The sequence below is a fragment of the Puntigrus tetrazona genome, chromosome 7 (assembly GCF_018831695.1).
Source record: "Puntigrus tetrazona isolate hp1 chromosome 7, ASM1883169v1, whole genome shotgun sequence".
Lineage (NCBI taxonomy): Eukaryota > Metazoa > Chordata > Actinopteri > Cypriniformes > Cyprinidae > Puntigrus > Puntigrus tetrazona.
In genome coordinates, this window is record NC_056705.1 from 31,687,676 (window position 1) to 31,712,540 (window position 24,865).

Sequence of the window (24,865 nt, forward strand, 5' to 3'; positions counted from 1 at the left end):
CAATAATTGCTTTGCATCATACCTATAAACGTCTCACTCAGAATACCTTATTAGTCAAAGAAAAATTTTCCAGTTTTGCTAGATATTTTGTCCTTTGCGTGTCCTTTCTAGTACACTGCCAGCAATTCACAAACACAAAACAAAATGATTTGACCAACACACCCAAACAGGCAGCGAGAGACATTATGTTTTAATAAACTATTTTACTGCCAGGTGCCCTTATGACCCTATAGATCATGTTGAAGGAACTACATCAACCCTTGAAAATCTATGTGTTTGCTGTGATCTGAAAGGCAAGAGGTTGAAGAAGCAACAGACTATATCATATCCTAACATTGTTTATTTAAGATCTACGTATACAGCAGATGACAGAATCAAATAAATCAAATAAAATGATAGATAAATATAAAATATTAATTTAAAGATGTTGATTAGAAACAATATATGTCACACACACACATATATATATATATATATATATATATATATATATATATACACACACACACACAAACACACAAACACAGGATTTTTGAATAAATAATATGAAATAAGTGTAATGGTGTAATGTCTTATTCAGGGAACCGAGATTATGTTAAGTAAGCAAACTCATTTAAACAGGAACTATGTAAATACAGGAAAGGAAACTTTGCTTGTCATTAATACTTTAAAAAACATACCTATGTCTACAATGTACTGCAATGCTATTTGGATTGAAACCATAACCAATTTTATTAATGTCCACACAAATTACTGCAGCAGACTATTGATTAATAAAGGTTTAGCCTATTTTGCATTTTAGTTTCAAAGTATCGTGAAATGTGCTAAAAGCAATGTAATATAATTTTGCTGAAATGTCAGCACGGACAGTTTTTCAGTAAGCTTGCATGCAGTGGATTGAAATACATTTTGCAAATGAACCGAGGCTAAAAGTTTCTCAAGTCACTCTACTATTTATTTGAGACTGGGCAAGCTTTATCTGGACCAGGTCACATTTTTTATTAATGTAGAGCGTAAGTGTGCCAGGAAGTATGTCTTATTTGACCTGCGGGTTCGGTGGTTGGAGTGAGCTAGGAGAAGAGGTAATTAAAATAGATGGGTTGAGGAAATTGAGATAGGCTAAGAGAGGCTAACGTTATAAAATCACTTGTCAAAACTAGCGCTGCCATTAGTCACACAGTATTGGTGTGATAAGAGAGTCACCAGCAGGTTATGTGTGCTGACAATCATAACAATGTTGGTGGATATTATGTTTATGAAAGAAACAGGAAGCACTCAGATTTACAGTTATGATAAAATCGTAAAAATGTACAGCACTATCTTCTTTTTGTCAGGTGGTACCATATCTTAAAAGCCTCTAAATGGAGTATCTGGCAGAGCTCAAATCAGTTTGTCTAATGAGATAAAGTGGGAAACAGAGCTTATCATACATGTATAATCCATATCTGGTTTTAATGACAAACAGACCCTTCCAGGGATATTTGATCGCCTGTCGTGTAGATTAAAACTAATTCTGAGCAAAATCCTCATTTAATTGTTATCGACAATTTCAATTACTCTCCTTCTCCCAAACCTTCAAATCCAAAGGTTAAATGAGAATTTACTGAATACGTGCCAGTTTCATAGAAAGGAATTAGTTGTGGAGCTAAAAAAACTGTTTGTTATCTGTTTGTACCTCACCCAGAATTTTATTAGTAAGGAAAAAAAGTGGAAAGATTATAAATATCTCAGTAGAATTCATCATAACATCTTTATTACACGCCATGGATTATGGTTTAATCTACTAATACATAAGGTGCATATATATTTTTGAAAAGGTACTGCCCCAGTGACAGCTTTGTACCTTTATTTCTGAGTTGGAGGTTCATCTCTATAGATCACTGATGTCAGTGTCACGTGGAAAAAGAACATAAAGAGGTCAAAGATGAAAGAGGCGCTAATGCAAAGCGAGGGCGATCTTTGATTATCTGAGGAGAGGCAGTCTCTCACGTACATGTCAGCTGATGAAAAAGTGATGTGCAACATCTGCCTAAAGATGGAAGAATGTTAGAGACGTGTAGAAGAGTGTGAATGAGAGGTGTGAGGAAGAAATCTATGTGAAGATGTGAGAAGAAAGAGAAAGAAGGGGTAAGAAAGCATGGCAGGAGGCTTTTTTAGGTCAGATTTCTCCCACAGGCTCTTAATGTTAGATACCACTCTCAGACACTGTTGAGAGAAAAATCTTTCAATTTAGGACCTACATCTCTTTGACAACCCTTAAACAGCAACACATAAACCACTGCAGAGACCGTAGAGGTGATTGCAGCAGCCCCAAAAGAATTTGAACACTTCAAAATATATGCATGTCATTGCAACTTTTTCTCACCAGCCAGTTTGGCTACTTTGATTTTGGTTTAGGGCTACCGGTCACACATCACGATTTTAGATTTAAATATATTTATTATAAAATATGTTTATGAATTATTGAATTGATTTAAATTTTTGTTTGCAGATACAATAGAAATGAGTGTAGTGTCCTAAAGTAAATCTTAGCTATCACAAAATTATCCGTTACTTTACTGATAAAGCACTTGTTTTCTGTCATGTTGCTTACTTCAAAGGGTGCCAGTTCATTAAATAATCGTCTGTCTACTCATAAAGTCAGCAAACTCAGCATATTAAAGCTTCTTCCTCATTGACGTGCAAAAAGACCTCAAAGGAGTTAACCTAATACAAATCATGCCCCACAATAAAAACAGGACCAGGAAAAGACCACTATCGTGGACTCAAGCTTAGGTTTGCTAAAGCACACTATACACTGGAGAGCTACCTATGTGGCTGTCAGCTCTGACAGGTTTTTCTGATATTGCTAATATAGATGGCATACAATGTGATGAAGCATAATACATAATCATAACCTTCCAAATTGGTTAGTTTATAGTGTTACATGCCATGGTTGATTATAACCCACATTTGGTGGGTTGGCAGTGAAGTTCAAGCCATGGTTTACATGAATGAATACGAAGAGTGGCATCTACAAACAAATGGTGTTAGACATTTTCTTAGAACCTACTCTACTTTTTAGCCATTTCGCATGATTTAACTGGTGCCAGTCTGATCTTTACTGGCTTTATGAACTCAGTTCCTCACAAACCTCAACTAACTTCAGATGTAGATGATCACATTACCTATTTACTTGATCCATTACGTTTAGACCTTTGTTCAGTGTACCTTTTGATTCAACAAACAAAATACTTTTTTTTGAATACTGTGTAAATATTTTAGGCTACTTTATATGGCTCTTTTAACGAGCATGTCAGATAACCCCTTCTGCTTCTCGTGTCATGTTATTCATACACACATTTATAACATTTCCACTCTGCCAGATGCTGTCTGCCACACCACCAGATGTTTTTGTTTTACATCCTTTTATTTATCTTAATGAAACATGATGTTCACAGACCTTTACCACAGTGAACCCAGATGTTGAAAGACAGACGAAAGTATGTTTCTAAAGCTCTGATGGACCTGGAGAGATTAAGTGTAAGAAATATCAAACAAGAGGAAGTTTAACTATAGGAGGTATGGACGAGATGACATTTCAGGCGATGTTATGGGATCAGCACTTCGTAGCCACTGTCCCCTTGAGGACATTTTCGTTTGACACTAGCAAGCTGTGACACTGAGCATGCAGACTACCATGATGTGGGAACACAGGGATGTAAATTGCTCATGGTTAGATGTGTGTGTATGTGTGAAGCATACCCTCCTACTGCCTGCTAATGTCACGCTGGCTGTTTTTAGCTGACAACGCTCAACATGAACACGGTGGCTCTGCCTCAGTGCTGCGGGGAACCGTCCAACAGTGTGACGTGCGGTTCCAGTGCTTTTACTCACAGGCGTCGAAAACCTCTGAGAGCTCTGAAGGGTTTTAAGGAATAGAGACGACTTGCTTCCGTGGAAAAGTTTTGCAAGTTGATCTGAAGTGACAGAGTTTTAAAGCTAAGGCTGACATCTCTTTCCCCGCTGGATTCTGAATGAGCTCAAGAGTATTTTTAGATCTCGTTTGTAGATTTAATGTTTACTTTCTTGGAAGTAAAATAAACAATGTTTCTGAATATATTCATTTAGAATATGGAATTGACCCATTTGGATAAATACACTTTAGCAGGATAAACATCTGTCTAAAGCCGGGCTGCGATTGTCTGAGACAAATATGGAAAATCCTAAAAGATTCCTATTTTGCCAAGATAAAAATCTGTAGTCTTTGAACATTAGTTTGACATGGTTACCAATTAATAACTGTTGCGATCAAATTTGACGTCAGACGAAATGGTAGTGCTGCTTACACTATTCTTCTTGAATATGCTGGTATTGCAACAGTACATATATTTTTCCTCATACCCAACATTTTAGCCCTGCGTGCAATGGTCACTTTATAATGTGTGGATTGATGTAAAACTATGGACACCATTTTTTTTCACACAAGATTATCATGCTTATAAGGTTTGTGATCCCAAAGAACTTAAAAAAAAAAAAAAAAAACGCACAGTGTGAGCCCAGTTTAAAAAAGGATCTCAACTTTCCTGCAATTCAGCGTCAGTTGACTTCAAACACACCTGAACAAGCTAATAAATGTATTCAGTAACTGGCAGATGAGGTTGATCAAGGTTGGAGGTAAACTCTTGAGTTCTAGTGATGAGATCCCCTGGCCTAAAAGGTGCCTTTCTTATGAATAAAAGCTCTCCTGAAAACAAATGCACCTTGACAAGCCAACAAAAGTACATCTTGTAAAGTAAAATTATTATAACCGAACCTTTTCACATTTCATGGCAGTTTCACAGTTTAGTTACTGTTAAAATTGTGTTGATATTTTTATGAAACAGATGAATTTTATTACATTAATTGTTTCAATAATTATATTTAGGTAGTAGAGGATCCATAGGGCGACACAATAGAAACAAAAATCACAGAGTAAAAAATGAGAAACAAAACAAAGGGAAAAAACATTGCTCACCTTCTGTTTTTGGCCAGGTCTTCTGTCACGTTGTGTTGCAGGAAGGAGCGCACAAAGATGAGAGATGATAATAAACAGTCTTTAATAATTCACAGCAGGGTAATACACACACAGCTGATCAAGACCACAGATATCGTGAAGACGACACACAACAAAGAAACACTGAACAAAATACAACTTATAAGAGTAACTTATTAGGATAATGAATGAAACAAACTTGAACATATTGACGCAATTAACAAGAGACAGAAACTAGATCACACATGGCATGAAATGAATGAAATGAAATGAAAACAAACATGAAAGTCCAGGGATGCTATCAGGGTTTTTCTAAATATTAAAGCTAGTCATGTCCATTTCTGTATGTCTTATAGGCAGGAGACTCTCAGCCTCAAATGCTAGTACCACAGGTTTTGCTTCCTTAATTTCGTATGTTGTCATTGTCTTTATTAACCTGGTACAAAGAAAATGGTAAGTATTCTGCTAATAACTGTTTTCCAGCTTGATATTTTTACAGACTACATTCAACATTGCTCTTTATCTTTTTTTATATTTGTTTTGTATTAGGCCACATTGACAAGAAAATCTCTTAGGAGTTTTATTGTCTTCTTCATAACGGGATATTTTTTTATCAGCAAATTCTTTTATCAGCAATATTAGAACATGTAATTCTGTCTTTCCTTTTGTTTCTTCCTCTCTTTCACATCCCACTCATTCTTCCCAGAGGTTGTGTTGATACAATTGTTAATTATAAGACGTGAGGTTTAATTATTTAATCTCGGTAATTAGATCCTTCTCTGTATATCAGCATACTTGGGATTTGCTCTCGTACATTGCTGGTTTTAAGCGTTAAGGTGTCATCTGTTACCTTAGAGGCTTGTTATGAACAGATGCTTGTGCTGGATGTGCCCTGTATGTGTTTACATCTGGCAGAGTGCATTTTTTGGCTGATAACCTACGTGTGTGTAAGTGTATATGAAAGTTGTTGAGATGCGTGTGTAGTGAGGTGAAATGGAACAGTGCATGATTCATTTATTAAGGGACAAGAAGCTTTGTAGTTCTCATTTGGTCAGCTGATAGATGGAGGAAAGAATATAAGTAAGGCACAATGTTACATCACAGTATTATATCATTATAAATAGCTTTTTTACTGTTTTTACAATATTTTGGTTTTAATAAATTCAGCTTTGACGAGCAAAAAAGACATTTAACCAGATTTGTAAATGAAAATATTGATTTGAGATGGAATTAGTTTTGCTGAAATTATTATTATGGGAGAAGAAAGAGATGCCAGAGTGATACAGAAGACATGATGCCAACGCATGTAAATTTCTAACAATGTTAAATACAAATAATTTTCCTTTAGTCATATTCATTTAAAAGCGCTGTACATAACTGTTCATCCCCCTAAAATCAGTTTTTTAAAGATAGGAGGTATTGATCCAAACCATTTGATTGCTTTGTCTCAGAAGCTTCCTATGGACTCATGGATTTCATGGGTCATCTAAGAAGGTTTAAGGAATCTTCAGTCTGTCAAGTTAGCACATTTATCATCAGGTCCAGGGTCTGGTCAAACAAAACGTTTCTTTAGAGAAATTTTGACAGCGCTGGTCAGCACTGGTCTATAAAAAGTTTTACTGCACATTTAGTACGTTCTTCTTCCTGCAAGTACAGTGCAAGTTACTTTCTTATATGCAGTACAACAAACTGAATTGCTAGTCAGTCAATTGCAAGAAGTATATAAAACAGTGAGATTGCTAAAATATAGGACATGCTCTGACTGAAATTATAGCTATGGGCTAGTAATAATGACATCAGGTTTGATATGTTCGATATGAATTTAAGATGAATCCTGTCAAAAGAAACTCAGGTCAATCAAATACTGAGTGTCCATTGGAAGGGTGACGATCATTGAATCGAAGACAGAAAGGAAACAGGAGTAACAGCTTGTCTCCTTTAGCTCTCCTGAAACTATTCAAAATGTCAGTGGGATTAGCATTAAAGTAGTGATTGAATGAGAGGATGATGTTAAAGCTTAGTTTTGTGATTGATGTTGTGGGATTGATTTACCAAGTTAGGTCACTGAGCCAGTCATTTCATTTTCGATCACGCTGCCTTTTTCTGTTCATGCGCGGAAAAACTGTGATGCGGATGGGGAGCAGTGCTTGGAGAAAGAGTAATACTATGTGAAAGGGTACTGGGAAGCCGTCACCTTTACCTTTTCATAGCAGATTAATCAGGAAAAACAGCAAAGGCTGTAAACTTCTGACATCTCAGAGCTGTCAGTTGCCCTGCAGCTGCTAATTGATGAGCTCGTATCGGTGTGGAAGTTTGGCCATCAGTAATCTTCTGTGAGCCAAGACAGGGCAAATACAGACCATACACTTCATCAGCCAGAGCACTCTTGAATTACTGCTATTCAGGGTGAGATGCTGTGAAGACAGTCCAGAGTTACTGGATAGTGTCGCATGGTCCTCTAGAATACTTGATTCTGATCGTTTAATGGTGACTTGTTGTGGTTTTGTGTGCATACGAGGACTAGAAAGTATCCAGCCATGTAATATGAAAAACAGACATTATAGAACAAGATCAAATATATAACAAACACAGGCATGAAATTTGAGCTGTATATACAAATAAATAGTTCAAATAATATTGAAAATAATTATGGCCATCTCTAATTAACTTTCTAATTAACTGCTTCATATTTCTTGTATCACTCTGCAGTGTTTTTCTCATTAAAAATTGTGAAAAGTCAAATATTTATTGTCCATTTATTTATTTGGTAAGCAGCAATGCATCATGTGGCTTATTAAGCTTCACGAAAAATGATCTAGAAGATGGCTGAGAAATCAAGTTTGAGTAGGGCTAAATTAAAATAAGGCAGAGGCTGCTTTATCTCCTCTAAATGTGGCACATTCTCTTTCTCACTCTCATTCCGTTATCATCTCCATCACTTTTATTTTTACACCCCATGTTTCCTTTTTATCTCTGACTCTCTCACATTTCTTTCCTTTTCAACTATCATCTCACCACCCTCAGCTCCTGACTTTTGTCTGTCAACCTGTCTCTTCAGGTACATTTGAGACACCTTTCTCTATACACACCACTCACTTCTCTTCACTTCTCTCTTAGTAATCCTGTGTGTTGAAATTTACAAGGACAATTGTTTATCAATATCGTATTCTGCCTTCAGGACTGCACTTGTTGTTAGCTGGACAATCAAGACTGCGACAGATCAATTGTCTTGTCGGCCATGAGATGGTATAGACCGCCACAAGAATAATACGATTTCAGCAGTAGTGGCTGTAGATGACTGCTCCCCAACGTAACGAATTTAACACTGTAGTGTGTTCAGTACCACTGAATACGAATGTATCGACCATGATTTAACAAGTACATATTCCGTTTTAAATATAAAAATGTCCGAATGATTATAAATTCAAATTTCGCTTTCCCACTCACGCATAGATAATGTGAACATGAAATGCACTGTACTGTGTAAACGGAGGCTGTTGATATAACTATTGGTTTTCAATTTCAAGCGGCGCACACACATACTTGCAGTACGCGCTCTGCTGGCGGCCAGCTGCTTGTTTTGTTAGTAGTTGGCTGTCTAGTTCTGAGCTTGCTGTTCCTGTCCAACAGACTCAGGATTCTGCTGCTGCTGAAGGTCACCGTGCATAAATGTCTCCGTGTTTACTCTATTTACTAAGATCAGTCTGCGTAGAGGTCAGAGAACTCGAGCCGCTCCGACCAGCTGATATGTTTCCTGCTGGGATCCAAATGACTGTGAACATCATTTACCTACTGCAGACATTGTCAAGATTCACTGAGTTATTTTGAGACCGCTGTAGCAAGCAGTTATGTAATATGTGAAAATAAGGAGTAAACAGTGAGACACAAATTCTTGTACAGCACAGATTGAAATGGTAAGATTTCAAAACAACAACATAGTTTATAATTAGCCACAAAGAAAAACAGAGACAGAGTGCCAGTTATGGAGTCCAGTCGGGAGTAGTTTCAACTGGGCGACTTTACTGGTAGATACTGCAATTACACTATCTAGCGTCATTTTACTACATATCTGATTTCATTTAATTGAATTACTTTTTAAAATGTTCTCAAAACCTGATTTCAACTTTCAACCTATTTCATATTTTCTGACCTAAGCTCTTGTTACAGTTATTACATTTTCATTCAAGTTACTTTATTTGTTTTTACATGCAGCAGCTCATTATGATGATGCCCTTTTTATTTGTTGAATGTAGATATTCATAAAATAAATATACACTCATTATACTATATATTATTATTTGTTGCCGTGTTATATAATATATAAATATGTAATTGTTGTTGTAGTCATTTTGAATTGAAACCAGTTTTCTTTCCCCTTTTTTGTCCATGCCTTTGATCACATGCCTGCTTAACATTCTCAAAGTCTACGATGCATTATCTTTGTTTTGTGGGCAGTTTAGTAGCCTCTTTGTCATTATTTCACTATACACACGAGTCAGTGAGAGGTTCACAAATCCACAGAGGGACTAGCTGAGCACTGGTGCCAACAACAAATCACTTTACTCTTTTTTTTCCTTAATATTTATTTAGCCTTTCTGTTTACCCTCTTGTTCTTTGTGTCTGTCCATTTATAGTGACTTTTCTTGTCCTGTTGCTCTTTTCCCACATGCAGTCTTTCTCTGAGTATTTGTGTGTAGGCTGATCTAGTATGCACTGCAGTCCTTTCATCTATGAGTGGATGTAATACACACAGGTTTATCCATACACACACACTTTTTGTTTTGTGAATTGTGGGGAATTGTGAATTGTGGGGACATCCATAGGCGTAATGGTACAAATACTGTTATACTGTACAAACTGTATGTGATTTTAAAAAAAAACTCACTCTGTATAATATATAAGCATTTTGAAGTCGGGACATGAGGTGATGTCCCCATAAGTCACCTTCTCCTTGCTATACCCATGTCATTATACAAATTTGTGTCCTCATATGTCATAAAAATGCACACATACACACACACACACACACATGCTAGACACATCCATTTACAGTACAGTCATTTACAGTAAGAATGTAATCCATGATGTTTGACATTTAGGACATTTATCTTCTCACTTACCTTATGTTACAGCTTTTCCCCACAACAAACATTTGCATCTATTCAACATGCAGCCATATGTACACACAAGACACCACTGGCCACCATAATCAGCTGCCAAGCATGCAATTAGCTAATTATGAAATATAATAGCCTGCTTCTTTCAGCACATCTGACTGTGCGACTGATGGGCTGAGTCCTTTATCTTGGATCTTAGAGGATATATTATGAGCTACACAGTGGTTACATTTTGGTCTCCATCGCCCCATAAATCCTATTATGGATGTACTTCTCTCTGCCCCATGGTTTTTGCCTTCAGAAGACAGCAGGGATCAGAGTCAGTAACTGTGTCTCTGTGCCTGTAAAACATTTCAGAGAACAATGAAATATGCATATTTGAGTGCAGTTTTCAGGGTTGAAGAAAAATCAAACATTTGACTCCTTTGTTGTTGTTTCAAATAGCTGATGTTTCCTGCTCCTGAGAATGTGGATTTGAGCACTGCTCACTCTAAAGAAACGCTGCATAGCAAAAACTCTCAAAATGATAGGCAGCCAGTAAAGATAATTTAACTTTAGAACTGCCTGGATGACATGATTGCATTAATGTCAATATGAATATATCACACTGAGGGTGTCATGATTTTTGAAGGAGGCATGGTAGAGTCTTGGCTCATGACACCTAGGTTTGATAGGATATGTACAAATAAAATAAAAAACACTTTTTAACTGTCATTCTTCCACTATCCGGACCAGGTTTAAAAAGCTAAAATCTACTATAATCATGCAGCTTCATTTTCAAAGATACAATACTGTTTGATATATTTTTATGATTTTTATGCAATGCTGCAGTTACAATTACAGTAAAAACAGTAATATTAAGAAATATTATTACAATATTCTATTTTAATATATATGTAAATGGAGATGTATACATTTTAATTTATATAACATTAATATATTTTCTGGAAGGTGAACTGGAAATCAATTAAGTTCAATAAACTTTAAAACATTGAGTTCAACATCTTAAAACATTCCATCTATAACAAGACATCTATAAGAATGTTTGTTAACCAAACAATCTTGTTTACCATTCCCTTTTTAATATGGACAACATTTCTTAAAATAAATGTTATATATGAAATCATATGTGGTGAGTAACATAAATCATATATGGTGAGTAAATGGACGACAGTTTTCATTTTGGGTGAACTGTCCTTTTAAAACTTAGAATGGAAACAGGTGCTGTGGCTGTCTGGCAGGTCCTGGATCTGAATGTGAGCCAGCTAGTAAGAGGCAGGTTCAATGAGAGGCTGTTCCTGGGTCAGACCAGACTGTGCTGGTGTAGAACAGATGTGACCTCCACAGCCTCTGACTGTGATCAGGCTTTTAAAGAGGAAAATGTAGGAAATACAGGTGGTGAAGAAAGGAGAACGATAGAAAGGATCACAAGGGCAAACATGATGGGAAAATAATGAAAAGATGAGTGGAGAGAGAGCCACACAGCCTTCTCTTTGCCTCATATACCCTTTTCATGTATTTCAAGGTCAGCCGTGATGACTGCGCTTTAAAAAGAGCCAATTAACTATTTGCTAATGAAACTGATACTAAATGTACATCAGTAGATCTTCTTTTCATCTCATCCCTCCTTTTGTTTTCTCCACACTGCATCTCCTTTATAGTACACATTTGATTACCTATTAACCCACAACTACTGATTACCAATAATATGTTACATTTTATTAAAGAATAGAAGTTCAATAGAGAGAGCTAGAGATGGAAGAGAAAGAGTATATTATAATTTAGGAAAGGTTAATGTCTACCTCTCCCCTTTTTCAAGGAACAAGTAATTGTACAACTGACTCAAAAGTCATTTCATGTATAGTTGTGGGCTATCTCTTCCATTATTTCTACCTCAGTTAAGCAGGAAAAGGGTATGGAGTTGATTTTAAGTGTGCCATTTGCATTTGGAAGCTGCCTTTGTGATCCATGTCATGCAGTCAAAGGAGCTCTCCATGCAAGTAAAACAGACAACTGTTCAAAATTTTGACTTCTCGACAAAACAAACAGTGGTGGATGATAGGGGGGAATCCTCTCTATGGTAAATAAAAACCCTTTCACAACATCCTGCGAGAGAAGAACACTCTCCAGGTGTAGGAGATTCACTGTCAAAGTCTACAATCAAGAAAACTTCACAAGAGCAAATACAGAGGGTTCACCACAAAGGTGCAAACAAGATCTGATTAGACTTTGGTTAAAAATAAATCCAAAAAGCCAGAACTCTGGAAAGCATTCTTTGGATGGCTGAAATGATCATCAACCTGTACCAGAATGATGGGAAGAAAATTATGGAGAAGGCTTGGAACAGCTAATGAGCCAAAGCATACAACATCATCTGTGAAACATGTTTCCTCATGTTTACTTGAGCATGGTTTCCAGTGGCAAGTGGCACTGGGTTAATGGGTGTTTATTGGTGAGTGACAGAGACACAAGACGGAAGAAGCCAGATGAATTCTGAAGTGTATAGAGGATAAGCTGTCTGCCCAGATTCAGTCAAAAACATGGTCAACTGATTGGTTGGTCAGCACTCCAATAGCAGAAATGGATAATGATCCAAAACAGTGAAAGGAACCTAGGAGTTTTTGAGGTTAAAAACAAACTAAAAAGCAAAGTTATTGCATAAAAAAATTTGGATTTTATTTATCATTTATTTGAGTCCCTGAATATGGGGGACTATGTATTAAGATTATTGTAATTCCTAAGTATTTTATGTTATATTTTTTGTTTAGTGAATTTTATTTGAATTCTATTCTGGTGGCATACAGAGTCAAAATTATAAAAATTGTGTCCAAATATGCATGGACCTAGCTGTAAGTGTTTATTTTGCTTAGAATTTTGACTTTTCTTTTTTGAGTCTTTGACACACACAAGTGTAAACAGCATAGAGTTACAAGGAGTCGTGTGTAAATTCAGCATTCATGGTGGCTGTTTATAGGACAAATACATGAGGAGGTTGATGGCAAAATAACAGAAATCTAAAAGAACAAAGTGGTTGCTGTTTGAAAACCTTATAGTGAGGACATTGCCTTGTCCTTCTGGCCGCTAATGTTAATGGTTCCTGATTTGAGACAGCATCTTAACAGGACTTTATTCCATAAAATCTTTTACTGTGCTGGTTTTTTGTCTCTTTAATTTTTAAACTCAATTTGGGTCTACTGCTTATTAGCCAGACATGTCATGCTCATTTTGGATCAATACAGATTTTCATCAGTTTGGGCTCTTTTCTGAAATATTGTTAATCTTCTCCACTCAAAATCTGAAGGAATATTAGCTGTAGGTATGCACAGTTCACCGTGTACCACTGAAAATCTAAAGAGACTGGGTGATCCTGGCTTGGAAGAAATGAAGTTTGCTAATTTGCTGTCAGGTGTTCTTTAGACATTATAGGTGATGTTTTTTTGTCAAAGGTTTGCAAAAAGTATTCAATAAAAAGGGTATGATTGATTGTGGCCAATGTATATTGAGAAAAACATTCATTTTTATAATGAGAATTTAATAAAGATTTGAAAAAACGTGATGATAAAGTTTTATATTTACTTTTTTTGGTAGCTATCCTTAAACTAAATGCCAGTTTTTGAAGCTGAGTCCTTAATGTCAGAAGGTGAGGACTCTAATTCTGTAAATCGTGGCACTGTTCCTAATCCCTCAACCAGATCATGTCCTTAGTGGCCCTGACCACAAAACCTGTCGCGGGATTTCAGCTTGTTCACCTCGGCTAAACTCTCTGAGGACTAAATACTCCAGGGACCCTTGCAGGATTTATATATGGCCAGGGAAACTAATGGGCTTTCACACTTTCTTTAAATTGCTAACCCAGTGCCATTTATAAAGCCTGGATTAACACATTTAATCCAGGGATATCCGATTAAAATACTATACATTTGTAAACCCTTTTATTTTTATATTTAAGAGAAAAACATTTGAAGCAGGGCTTAATGAAGTACTGCAATTGCACCTTTACTACTAGTCGAAATAAATATACAAAAACTGTTCTATACATTTAATAATAATAAAAATGTATATATTTTAATAGATTGCAACATTCTTTAAAAAGTAAAGAAAAACGTTTTTTAAGTTAAACCAAACATTATTTTGCCTGGTTATAGTGAAGGATCTTGAGTATGATTAAGTAAATGAAAGTACACTTCATCTAAACTAAAATCAAAAAAATATGCAGATTTATTATTTAGTTATTATTATAATATATTTTTCACTTTGTGTACAGTCCCTACTTTTGGCTTTTCATGCATTTTTTTCCATTATACCATGAATTCCACTTCTATAACCGAATCCCGAATTGTTGTCCACATCTTAGGAGCATAATGAGTAAAATGAACAGTGTTTGTTAGTTTATTTTTGGACACGTCAGATGAAACATTTAACATCACCACTGGGTAAGTGTGGTGTGAAAACCCTTAAAGTAGGATGTGTTTTGTAACCAAGAAATCACCATTATTTTTCATATCCTCATTACAGCATTTTTGATTTCTAATAAAAATAGAATGCATTTATCAACAAACCAAAAGATGTCACAAACCAAAGTATATGTTTTATAAACTTGATGGTTAGTTTAAACACTGTAAAAATACACCAAAAAGCCTGTTTCAAATTGGAAGGAAAGCTATATAGTATTATCTTTTGGACAACCCTGCAATATAACCCACACTCCACCCTTCTGTCCTCATCATCGCTATTTGGCCCGTGCCTCCCTGCTTTGCGTTAAACCTCAGTCCTTTCATTGGGGGTGGATTTCTTAATGGGGGAACTCTGAACCCAACCACACTTGGTTCTAAATACAGACGCAGCAGAACCTTAGAACACCCATGGGTAGGCCTGGAAGATCATACTTGCAGATCAAGCATAGATCCCACTAGGACTGAAAACATCATGTGCTATATTTGGTCTCCTCAACCTCACACAGTAGCTTGCTTCTTCTTCGAGGAACAAAGTGGCAGCAAGATATTATTGCATTTTCATAGTCTGCCGATGTCTGTCTGCATATTTAGAAGATTGAAAAGATTTTGGAGGGAATCAACAGTGTGTTCAACTCCCCAGTGTGTCTAGTGCAGAGGCGCAAAACAGGCAGGGTGCATGGCCTCAAGCGCCCATGTGTGTGAGTCTGCGTTTGTGTGTGTCAAGGGCAGACCAGGACATGTTGGTGGGATGGTAATGAGGCATACACTGAGAAGATGTCAACCTTTCCATAGTGAGGGCACAGTAAGATTCATCTACACACACAAACACAACTTTAGGGAACATAAAAATGCACTGACTTGCATACACAAAGACAAAAAGAGTAAGCAGTAACTGAGCTAACTGGAATTAATCTTTATGAATTGTTACATCTACCAGTTTGTAGTACGCGCTATAAAAAAAATATGATGCTGCTACATTTTTATTGTACCGCTAAATCTCACTGTAGCCCTAGGATATTCTTCAACCAGTTATTAAATATTTTAAATTCACCAGTAGAGTGAATTTTATTTGTGTATGAGAGACCACAGGCATTTTATATATTTTATGACTATTGCACACAGACTAAGTAAAATGTTGATTTTCTTTTTCTTTATATAACGTTAAATGTAAATACAAGTAAAAAGTACAAACACTGTCCCTTCAAATGATTTCATTGATCAATTGAATCACACAGTCAACAGTCTGTGTAACGCGGTATGTAACCTGTTTATCAAGTTACCAAGGCTATACTAAGGTTAAGGTAAGGTTAGTATTTTGCAGTTAGCGGTTAGACTTCTTGGTCAACTGTTAGTTATTCTACATTCAGTACATCAGCTCAGGTAAAATTGACATCTTTGAATAGCGCAGCATATGTAAAGTCATTATTAACTGACGAGAGACTAAAACTAGGAGACATCTGCTACTAATACTCCAAAAAACATGGCAATTTAACAGAAAAGCTGTAATTATATATATAAATATATAAATAACATTGTTGTGGAAATGTTCTTGCTATTTTTAGAAGAAAAATATTTCTGTGATATGAACAACAGTGAAAAGTGAAATGTGAAAAGTGAGTTATTATTATTAAGAGAGTTTTATTATCTGAAAGAGCCAAAAAAGTGCCTGTGGAAAACACCCCCTCAGTGGTGACCCATAACCAACTAATCTTCTTTAAAGAGTTCTATTTCCTTTCCATTCAAGCACATGTACACAGCCTATAAGATCTCTTTAATTTTATCTCACGTGTCAGTGTGTGTTGAGTCAGCACTGTGTTCTCAGCATTAAGCTCAGGAACACCCAGAAATCTCCATTACAAACACACACAAACATATATTCCAAATCTGAGCATGACTTTTCTGACTCCAGTCTATAAGCCTGTAAACATGGTCAGACATCACCAACTATCTACACACTTATCAACAGGTCGCATCAAGTTATTAACACAGTGATGACATTACAGCACATTCTCTATGTGTATCATGTGGTTTGTTTTCGTTGGGCTTGTAATATGAGATTTAATGATTTTGCTATGTTGACAAAATATAATCCATTTTATTTGGTTTATAATCCATGTAGATTGAACACCTGTGCATGACAAGTGTGCTTACCTACCAATGGTAAAGGGTGACTATTTGGTCAAAGAAAAATATAATATTGTTTGACCACTAACTTTGACTTCAGTATTGTTTGAAAAAGTAATATTGTGAGATGTTAACAGTGGACTTGAAAGCCAAGTCTATAAATGAGGAAGTAAACAGGATGTATGAAGGACGGAAGGTATAGCAATATATTGTAGTTGTGTGAAGATGCAGGAGAATTAACAAAACTGTGACAAAACTACAAAGAAAGCTGGAACAAACAAACACGGCACAAAAATGCGGCACAAAAAAGAAGGATTTTCACACCAAAGGCCTTGTAGAAACAGTCAAAGCGGCAACTTATATGTTCTACAGCACATTACTGGATTTCTTTTTAATTATCTATAGTTATGCAGTAAATTATTTAACATTTAAAATAATGGTTTCTGAATTTCTTTTTAAAATATATAATTTCCTCATCAAAACAGTACTACTGACTATTTTTGAGCTATAACCTACTACTTGTAGAGAGTTTTCTGTACAGCATGGTTCTGCATATTTTAATATGCTTTTAAATTCAACATACGATTTTCTTTTCCAGCATCTTTTATGAACAAAATCTGTGACCGTTTGTAAATCCAGCTTAAATGTACTCACCCGGTATCTCTTGTCTCTCTATTTTTCTCAGGTGGTGTGAAGTTTGAGAAGTCAGACCCTTCAAACACCATGCCCTTTGTCCCTTCAGTTTATCTCGCCTTTTCCCATTCTCCTTCATTTCCTTGATCCTCCCCATCCTCCTCCTGTCTTTCTCATCCCTTCTCAAGCAGCTCCCAAGATGTGGCCCAATCTAAATCAACTTCTTCTCAAAGCAATTATTGTGCAGATGAGGTCCTTTGCACCAGTCTGGAATCCCCGAATCCCTCAGTTGGTGACAAGTGGCCCGTGCCATTGTGTATCTAGTGGCACTAGTCTACATGTTCTTAGGAATGTCAATCATTGCTGACCGCTTCTGACTACCATCGAAGTTATAACATCTCAAGAAAAGGAAATCACTACAAAGAGACCTAATGAAACGGTCACCGCGACAGTTCGCATATGGGACAAGACTGTCTCAATCCCCGACCCTCATGGCTCTGGGCTCCTCAGCCCCTGATTTTGCTTTTCGATCATTGAGGTCTGCAGTCATAATTTTGAGGCGAGTTCTCTTAGTCCCAGCAGCACCATGCATTGGGAAGTGCGCTTTCAGCATGTTCGTGATTATTGGTCTCTGTGTCTACGTTGTACCTGAAGGTGAAGAGCGGAAGGTCAAACATCTTCGGGTGTTTCCCGTGACTGCTGCGTGGAACATGTTTGCCTATATCTGGCTCTATCTTATCTCTCGTGTTTTCTCCTGGTGTGGTGGAAGTGTGGGAAGCAGTGCTGACATTCCTCTTCTTCCCACTATACTGTGTGGTCAGGCCTGGGTTGCTGATCGGCGATTGCTCTTTTACAAGTATGCCCTAGCGTTACCGAACTGATAAGGGCCGTGGAATTATTGTGTCTGAGGTGGAGAGGAAGTTGGCAGAGATGCAGGATTCTAGATGGACATGCTGGAAATTGATGGAATCACAACCCACATCTGGATGGAATGTTGGGGTGGAAAATTAGGATCATTGGACGTGATCAAGAGGAGGAGGCCAGGAGAGAAATGGCTAGAACTCTGAAGGAACTGAAGCAAAGACATCCTGACAAGGACATGGAACAGCTCATAGAGATGGCCAACTATCAGGTATAAAAATAATGCAGTGTCTATTTGCACTAAGTGCAAATGACCTTCCTTATAAGCAGAGTCTATGCACGCTAACTCCACCCACCAACCTGTGACTGAACTTGTCAACACTAAAAAGACACTTACTAATCATTAGAATCTAGTGGTGTAGATGGACCCAAGTTTAAACCTGACTTTTGCAAAAAATGTTTCTCTCTTTTCAAATCACACCAGAAATGGATTTATTTTCAGCAAAAATAAAGAGAAATAATCAAGAAGTTTAAAATAAAGTATCAGGAGAGTTGTGTGGAGTGCTTTATTGTCCCAATAAGGTGACCTCCACGTAATAGTTTAACACTATAATTTACACCTTGATACGTTATTGAATACTGCTTCATAATGTACTAAAATAGTGATAATGCAGATAATTGCCACTATTGCAATAGAAAGTAGTATAAATAGCAGAAAATCTTGCTATTTTAATATAAGCGTAAATGAATAGAATCTATATATTTATACTTTAATGTAAATAGCATGTGACAAAAAATACTGCTATTTGCAGTTAGCTGTAAGTAGCATTTAGCGGCATTTACATTTAGTGCAAATAGCTTTTGCCAATTTTTCAAACACATTTACTTTCTAAATGTAATTATTCATGTGTAACATTTTCATAAAATGTATTTTCTAAAATTTATAAATGGTTATAAATAATTATTTTATAATTCATTATTTTAAATATTATTGGTTTCTAAATATCTCTGGAATGTTGAGGATTCATAATGGCTGATCAAAACAGACATGTGCCCTTTTTAATTGATGACGTACTAACTGAGAACACTTGATCAAGGGAAGTTTACACTAAAGAATGAAGAGAGATGTGACAGCATACCTTACACATGTGGGTTACTTTGTAATGTGAAGAGCACATTGAAACAATTATACAAAATCTCCAAAATTTTACGTGATATAGTGTAAAAAGAGCTAACTAAAATGCTCAATAAAATAGTTTGTCAGTAAACACAAAACAAAACACAACTATACCATAGTTCAAAAAATGTGGGTAGATTTAGAAGCACATATAGACACATATAGAAACTGAACTGAACACAGCACACCCTCCATGGAAACAGCTGTCCTACTAAATTAGCCAATAAAGAATGCTTAAAAGTGAAAAATCGATTTTTTATTCACACGCTTATCATGTTTTTCTCATTAGAATTCATACAAATTCTTTATAGAATTACATTACTAATGTCATGGAGTAACAATAATGTAGGTAAGAATTTTATTTTCCGTTATAAATGTTTAGTGGTATCTTCAAAGACCTTTTTCTCTGTATATAGTGTTAATGTAGCAACTAGTAAAATACAATAACTTTTATCATGTTTGGACTTTCAAGCAAACCATGTGTTTTATGTCTGTTACAGCTAGCCCCTGTTAGCTTGTGCATCTCTTCCTACTCTCCCAGTTTAGTTTGCTAAAATAATTATAAATGTCTATCTTTAGATTTCCCAGAGAAATATGAATAACGATCTCTGTATAGCACAAACTGCTGTGTTTGAGTATGGTGTACATACACTTTAAAAGTTCGATTTCAGCAGCAAGACTGTAAGAATGGTCTTGTTTTAAGCGTTGTGTAAAGGCTTAAGTTCAAAATAAAATCCAGCCAGTCTTTTGTTCAGAATAGGGCATTGTACTACGTGATGTTTAAATGATGTTTTAATATTATACAAAATAGTCTGCCAGTAAATGACAACTGTAACCTTTCCTCTATAATCATTGGCTTAATTGTAGGAGTTGCATGAAACAGCCACCTATTTATCAAATTCATAGAATTGTTTGAGAGAAACCTATTTGCTAAGTCTAATAAATGCTTACTGTAATACTGTATTTTGAGTTTGAAATCTGCAGCAGAATGCCAATTAAAGAGAGACATTCTCAACTTTATCTTTGTAGAGTTCTAGTAATGCACAGCGGCAGAAGGCAGGCTTTCTATCGCATTCAGAGTGACAAGGATGATGATTGGTGCTGGGAACATCTTAAGAAACCATGGCAGATCAGGCCATAGAAGTGGTCAGCAGTGGGGAACCTCGGGAGCAGGAGGATGACCCTCTTGTCACAGAGCTAGACTTTGAACCTGCCCTCTGCAGTGCTTTGAGAACTGTGGGTCCTTACGCTTCCGTTCAAGGCATGGAGGAGATGCTGGGTGCACTGTTAAGGTGAGTTTGAGTAAAGCGGCAGCTGAGTGCATTCATTTTATGAGGAACTAACTACTCTAAAACTTTATCGTCACAGTCGTCTCTGTTAAATTATGGAAATTGTGAACGATTTTTGTCTGTTTATTTAATGAAACAAGGAAGATCTTTGATCTTACTAAAATGTTTATTCATGCACAACTCAGGTAGTTACCGCACAGAAGATGGCACAGCCAATGCTAGTTCTGACTATGAATTTGCTGAAAGCACACTTTCGTTTCAAACCTGGCGGAACGATAAAGGGTCACGTCGAAGCTGGCCAGTGATGACATCTTTGAGAAGATAGATATATATGCGCTGAACAGCATTTATAGTTGGGTGGGCTGATGGACATCCTATTACTATGGAGACTGGAGCACCTGCTCTACGCGGCGCATCCTTGGCGAGAGCCACGGCGACCGTGTGATCTCGATGGCAGTCATGCAGGAATTTTCACATTCGAAGTGGTCTGTGCGAGTTAGTGAAATGTCGGTATCATGCAGGTCAGGTGAGGACATCAGGGCCTGCGATGGTCATAGTGGCTGTGCCATACCATACAGTGGATCGACATTTCGTGGAGAAGACTATAGGGAAGTGTCTGGAAACTGGAGTTTCAGAGCAATGAGACAATGTAAGTGGATTCTGTCAGCTAATGTGTGTGTGTGTTTGTGAATATTTTTGCATCTGTATGTTGCTGTCTTTATTTAGCTCTTTCTGTGTAAAGATTGTCTCCTTGAGCAAGCCTTCACGAGTGAAATGCTTTTAGTTCTGCTGAAAGATTATTAGATTGTGTGTTTCTCGGGCGTATGCGGGCGAAGCTTATTTCCACGGCTAGAGAAGAGCTGCAGAACTAATTGAAAAGAGCAAATGTCACGAAATGTTTCCTCATAAACATTTAGAGCTTAATTTAAAGAAAAGTTCAATGTACTCTATGTCTTGCCATATGGAGTTAATATAGTGAAACATCCTACACATGTCGGATTATTACATTTCACTGAGACAAGACAAGCAAGTCGAGACAGATGTTTCCTTTCATATGCAGATTGTATATATTTTATCATATTCTACTTTGCACTTTGTCATAAATTTTGAAAGGAGGTTGATGTTGTACCCTTAGAGCTGCTGTTTGCTGTCACACACAGCAAGGTAAGTAAACACAGTAAGTAAAAGTAATGATTAAGTGAATTAAGTATATTTAAATTATATATATATACACATTAGATTTGTGAGTTTAATATGCCTCGTGCCTCTAGGGCATATACTATATGAAATAATAGATGAAAGGGAAATTAAAGTGCTCAGGTAGTAGTGAAAGTTTGGCTGACAAATGGTTATGCAGTGTCATGTAAAGTGATCTCTTTCTGTCACATTCATTTAACCTCAAAGTAAAACTAAATGACTAAATGATTTAAAGCAGTGTGTGATGGTTGGCTTTATGGTTTAAATCTTGGCAAAGTGTGTAACACAGTTTCAGTTGAGTCTTTAACTTTTATGTCATTCAAGCCACAGGTAACTGCAATAGCTGTCTGCTAAAGCTAATATAATTGTGTCAGTTATGAGTATAAACATTTTATTCTTGGTCTCTAAACCCAGAAACAGTGATAGTCCCTGGTCTCAGCTGCAAAGTTAAAAGCAGAGCTCACATACAATTAATATTTTGAGGAGAACAAATGTAGTATTTATGAATCGACCTTTAAAATGAAATATGAGGGTTGTGGCTATAGTTGTGGATTCGAATTCAATCGGCTGTGGGAGAGGACAGAGCAAAGGCTTATATCATTTTTGTTACAGTTGGTCTCTGTTGATTTACTATCCAATAAGGAGAAACGCTTCACAACAGGAGCACACAGCAAGTAGACCTACAAAAAATGAAACAGAAAACACAGCCAAACAAATGAAATACACACAGACAAAGCAGACCCAACACTCACACATCAAGGGTCTATGATGGACAGAGAGGGCTGGAGATAATCAACAGTGAAACCAGTCCCCTCTCGCTGGCTCTGTCTCACACTGTCTCCTCATTCTTTCCAGTCTACAATCTTCCTTTGCTGATCTTCTTTTCAATTCACCTCACTATACTTGTTACTGCTGGAAAAAAATCTCGCTACCAGCTTAACCTCATAAAGTAGCGTATGAGTCTTAAAATAACCTCTGCTTTACCTAAAATAACCTCTCAAATGTTAATGTTACGTCTGACCAATCAAAACCAGCAGAGGAAAACTGAGCAAAAACACAGTAGAAGAAATCAAAGAAATTAAAATAGGGATGTAGTAGTGCTGTAATGTGCATCATACAAAGAAAGTGGTGTACTAGGTAGAAAAATATTAATTTACTTCATATAGCTGGTCACAATGTAAATAATGTAATATTCTTAAAGGAAATTGGTGAAGTGTGTCATCAAGTTTTGTTCCTCCATTGAAAGTTCATTCCACCCAAAACTTGAGAATGAGTAAATGATGACATAATTTTTCATTTTGGAAGAACTAACTCTTTAACAGTTTTTGTTTTGTTTTAATAAGACCTGGGAAGCTATGTCTACTAATTTTAACCTGATGGTTTTCCAACAGTGAAACCAATTCCCACCAATTCAAGTAACTCTATTGATTAACGTCTACACAAATGGCCATAAGTGACCAGCTAAAAACTATTTTTTCAATTTAGGTTTCACTCCTATCACCTAGTGTGTTCTGTTCTTTTCCTCTTTTTCTTGAACAAAATGGACTCTTTGAAGAAGCTAAAAAGCGCTGAAAATGCCTTTAGTGCTGTCATTTCAGTCTAAACATCTTCAATTCCTCCACCTTTCATCCAGTAGCCTTCAATTCTTCTATCCAACACTCACTTAATGAATCTTTTGATGTATCTTTATGCATTGTATGTTGCTCCTCCAGCCTATTATAAAAATATATAAATGTGTGTAAGTGTCTATTTGAAGAGAGTTTGATGAGTTAACATTCGTATAGCCCCAGTGAAACTCTGCAGCACCCTTAGCTGTCACAGGAAACCAGTGGATGAGTGTAGAGGTGAAGTAGCATAATGGGTGAATACAGAGGGTCAGCACAGGCACCGAGGACACAGATGAGATGGGAGACAGACAAGGAGGTCTGGCAGATTGGTTGTGTGTGTCTGAATATGCTTTGCCTGTTACCTTCATGCTACGACTTACACCAGGGGCTGTGCCTTGATGTCATTCTATCGTTTCACATGATTTGTACTTGCTCATATTTCATGAAGAATTTATAAGGTGCAGAAGGACTCCATATTTGCTCTCATATGGATCGTCTGCCGCCATCCTGTCTCTTTATATTCCTATCATTTATGCTCGATCTTGTCTTTTAATATGATTTTTGGCTGCAATTGCACACATTCCATATTTCATGTAAAAAATAGAATTACGTCCTTTCAATTCACAGTTTCAGATTTTAGTTTTCTTTTTGACTTTTTCTACTTCAATTAACCCCTCTGTTTCCTTGTCATACCAAATATTTCTTTTTGGCCTCTCTTGTGACATGGGGTTCGTGGAGACGCTTTCCTAGGTGACCCAGAATCTACTGTGAGTACTAGATATGTGTTCCAAATGGCCACGGCGTGAAATTTCAGTCAGTGCTCATCTTTGAGTATGTGTGCGCAGAAAAGTAGATCACTCACTTATGAGGCGGAGTTTTGGATGAGCAGATTCCTCCTGTATCAGGCTCAAAAACCTGCTCACCAATTTCTCTTTCTTCCAAAACTGTAAATTACAGGAACTCAGAACACAAAGATGTAACATTTTAAAACTTATTTGAAATGCATAGTTCAATTAGGAATGGAAATTTTTAAATATTTACTCATATTGAACACAAGGGGATGTTGTAGAATGTTCACACACGCTGTTTTGCATAATGATGTGTTGTATGAAATGGTGCAATGGTTTGTCAGGCTCTAAGTACAATTCAAGTCAAATCCATTTTTACCCTATATTCTTTAGTAGTTTGAAGTCACATAGTAGCTTTGTGTGAAAAAAAAAAACCCTTTTATTTGACGTTCATCTCAGATAACATTTGTGTGATTTAATTGTGTTCTTTGAAACAATTAGTCTTAAGACTGAATCTGAATCCAGATTTAACATACAACTTAGATTTTTGGTTGGCTGATACCAAGCTCAGCATGACATCCAAGAAGACTTGCATTTTTAGCTG

At 36.6% G+C, this 24,865-nt stretch overlaps 1 long non-coding RNA gene and 1 pseudogene across 1 annotated transcript in view; both read left to right on the top strand.

Moving 5' to 3' along the window:
- Positions 1-17,413, top strand: part of LOC122348113 — a 19,312-nt gene extending 1,899 nt beyond the window's left edge. Inside the window, exon 3 of the long non-coding RNA XR_006251269.1 lies at positions 17,395-17,413. This is a non-coding gene — a long non-coding RNA (uncharacterized LOC122348113). The remainder of the gene's footprint in view (positions 1-17,394) is intronic.
- Positions 17,414-17,541: 128 nt separating this feature from the next.
- Positions 17,542-21,322, top strand: LOC122347971 (annotated as a pseudogene).
- Positions 21,323-24,865: the final 3,543 nt, after the last annotated feature.